Source organism: Odontomachus brunneus, unplaced genomic scaffold, assembly GCF_010583005.1.
Source record: "Odontomachus brunneus isolate Ranch 3 - 2012 unplaced genomic scaffold, Obru_v1 Obru_scaffold_064, whole genome shotgun sequence".
NCBI classification, from domain to species: domain Eukaryota; kingdom Metazoa; phylum Arthropoda; class Insecta; order Hymenoptera; family Formicidae; genus Odontomachus; species Odontomachus brunneus.
The window spans coordinates 281,035-284,575 of record NW_022639514.1 but is presented as its reverse complement, the minus strand read 5'-3'; the positions used below and the strand labels follow the sequence as shown (position 1 = coordinate 284,575).

Genomic DNA, 3,541 nt, shown 5'->3' with positions numbered 1-3,541 from the left:
CGATGCCGCTAATGCCTTCGATCGCGAAATAATCGTTCGTTCTTGCGTTCCTCAGTCGTCCGCTTTCTTCGGTGCGCAACTCGCTTTCGTCCTTTCACCTTGATGCTGAGGGATGCTCGAGGGCGCGAGAATGCGCGGGATGCAATGGTCCACGCGCGTGCGGCGAGAAAGAGGGAAAGAGCGCGGGAGGGAAGAGAAATTGAGAGAGATAGATAGATTGAGACAGAGAGGGGGAAGAGGGTGAGGGAGAGGGGAGGAGGGAGAGCCGCTTCGTCGCGAAACCCAGATTTTGCAGGCGAAACGACACCTTCCACTGCAACTCGCCGACAAGGACGCGACGGCGTTACCCGGCTTGTCCATGAAGACTCTTCGTCCTCTTGCTTGTGGTGCTTAACGATCGGTGTTGCTGTCGATTACACCACGCCGTGGATCGGCGCTGTGGTCCAGCGGTGGAGGTGGTGGCAGCGACGGCGACGGCGGCGGCGGCGGTGGTGGTAGAAGTGGAAGTGGTGGTGCGTCCGTGGGGGACGTTTCGCGAAGTGTACGAGAGAGAGAGAGCCGTGGTGCGCGCGAGAGGGTCGGATCGATAGCACCGAAAAGCGAGAGGAAAGAGAGCGCGCGGCTGGATCCTCTCGGCTAAGACGCTCTGGGGTGTCCTAGGACGCTGCGTGATCTCATCGTGTGCGCACCGGCTGTTAGGGCGAACGCGATCGCATCTTTGCGCGATGTTCGCGCGCACGTGCGTGCCTACGTGTTCACGACGCTCGGGCCGGATCTTATAGTGGCGATGTGACGTTCGTGTGCGAAATCGTTGGATTTCCCTTCGCGGTGTTGTCCTCGAGGAGAAGCAGAATATGCAACATCTGGCTTTCGTAACAGCGAATCGGGATGAGAAGTCGATGAGCATCAATCGCCGATTGATTTCGAAGATAACGTTCTCTCGAGTATCTTCCGAGTTGACTATCAACGCTTGTCGAGCGTATCGTATGGTGTAGCCGAAATTTTTTGCAAAATAAACGCGGTAAGCCCCGTTCCATAGCGTCGCGGGTGCACGGATAGGTCCGGCTCGCTCTCGTGTTGGCGTTCGGTGCAACTGCTGCTTCTCAGGGAAAATTAATGTACGAATTATCGTACGCGACTGTTGTCGGCGTTGTTTCCTGGTATATGCTCGGGAAAGAGAATCCGCCGAATCATACGCGGAACTTCGGATACGAATGCGAAGCGGAGAGCGACGACAAGGGACGACAAGGGACATCGAAAGTATGTGGGTAATATGGCACTTGACATATCACATTAATTCACGATATATCACTTTCGAAATCTCGAGTCTGCATACACCCACTCTCGTGGTGGAATATGTTGCATTATTTCGTAACGGCAGATTATTTCTGACGAATTTTTACGGAGGTATGCGATGCATACCTTAAAAAAAGGTAGTGCAAGTAACTTTTACTCATATTGGAAGCCTTAACTTTAGAAAGATAGTGATAACTTGATACGATGTGATTAAGTATGGTATAGTAAGTATGATACGGTGCCATGATTGAAAACTTTACCGATAAAATACAGAACTTTTTCTATAAAGTGTACGTTGTATTGGTTGCACAGAATTGCAGATACTTTTACACAATGAGAGTTCGTGCGTAAATGAATTGAAGTATTGCTTATTATGTGATGAAAAAAATAAAAAATATCGAAGTTAACACATCTATTTATCAGTTAGCTTAAATACTCGCCTGATATAAAAGTTCTGTAGCATATTGAACTTACATTTACTCCGCTCAAGAAAATTTCAAATATTTATTATACTTTTACAACTGAATTAGAAACTTATAAATGTACGAAAAATTTGAAAAAGAAGATTTCTGTATATGCGAGATTATTGTTAAATATAGTAAAAAAGCAGCACGCATTTTTATATGAAATCTACATATATACCAAACTTTGTAAAAATATAGTCTTATTCTTTAACATCATATATAAAGTATTTATGCATTACGACTGTCGATTCTTCTAGAAATTGTTGATTTCTCGAATAATCAGCAGTCATGATGCATGAATATTTTATTTCTGATGCGCTTGTCTCTGATTGAAAGTTTTAATCGTCAGTATGCTAGGAGGGTGAGACTGCATTTATAAAGTTTGCTGTATAGAATTTGTTTTCCGATGGGAGAATTCTCTTATTAGACAAGACGTATGTGTTACAAAATTTACATAAAAATAGCGGTTAACCTATTTGGCCGCGAATGTACAAGGAATATGAAAAGAATAGCGTGATTGTGTCATCGCTTACTTGACATGACGTTTTCACGATCGTCTCTATGTTATCGATATTTTTGGAGCTGGTCATCCATTTTGGCATCCTTTTAAGATAGAGATGAGTAACTCTTACTTACTTAAAATAACATTTCACAAAAAAGCATTGGCATCCATTTCAATGAATGATGAAATAAATACTAATGGGATATCTCAAAGACTTCCAATATGTGAGTAAAAGTTACATTCTGAAGTTAATTCTCTCCTCCCCCATTGAGTTGTAATTTGAAAAGAATCCAAAATACGAAAGATCGCCAATGACCGAGCGGGAAGTTGGAGTCGCGCGGAATTTAATCGTTATTTGAGCTCGACCTCACGATGTCGAAGGGTAGCTCCGATATAGCCGACAGCATTGACCGATATCGGTGTTGCTAACGGCGCTTTGCGCGATCTTAATTATGGACACGTTAATCTCCATCAGTGCACAAAGACAGTGTGCAACGCGATGAGATTCTCTTTCTTCATCGATTATCGCGGACAACGGGGGGTCGACAACACGGCTTGTGTCGTGATCGTACTGTGTACGCTACAATTGCGCGCACGGACACTTTAGCTTTAGTAGCGTTAAACGGCATTATATCGCGTGGGCGTTTGTCACTGTCACAAGATGATACGAACGTCCGGGAGGCAACATATTGCTAATTCTCTGCTTGTTGAAAACACTTTGGTTGAATACCTCGGTTACGACACAAGCAATTAAAAGTTAAGAAACTATTGAATGAAAAAATACACCTGGAAAGCGAACACGACACGAGACAGCTGCGGACGTGAATAAACGGCACAATGTTGTGGACAATGTGCTCGCACGAGACCGATTCGATATAACTGACTCAATTGCATTGATAATGTTTGTTTTTCATATTACAAGCGGAAGCGGCATCGCGACGAATACGTGCCCAGGCAGCCAAATAACTCGAAAAATAAGCACACTACAAAAAAATGTTTAGAATCAAAATTTCGTCATTTCGAGGGGGACGTACAATGACGTTAAAATTAGCCCCCCCACCCCTCCCCCTGGACGGTGAGGGGGGGCAAGTTTGAAATCTTAAATGGGAACCCCTATTTTTTATTGCATATTCGGAATCTTTGGCTAAAAACACATACAATTTGTCTGAAACATTTTTCTCGATTCATGATAGATGGCGCTGTAATCGACGAAATTCAATTTCTTCGATTTCTCTTACTGAGAACCCATGCTTACGATTCTGCAATAAATTAACAATAA

The 3,541-nt window shown here is 44.0% G+C and overlaps 1 protein-coding gene across 2 annotated transcripts in view; it reads left to right on the top strand.

The window, feature by feature from the left end:
* Positions 1-284: 284 nt before the first annotated feature.
* LOC116846467 (MAM and LDL-receptor class A domain-containing protein 1-like) overlaps positions 285-3,541 on the top strand; it is a 181,671-nt gene continuing 178,414 nt past the window's right edge. The window contains exon 1 of one of the 2 annotated variants that reach the window (XM_032820307.1): positions 285-1,260. The gene's annotated coding sequence lies outside the window, so the exon portion shown is untranslated. Of the gene's footprint in view, positions 1,269-3,541 lie in introns of both variants that reach the window. The other variant, XM_032820308.1, reaches the window with a different exon arrangement.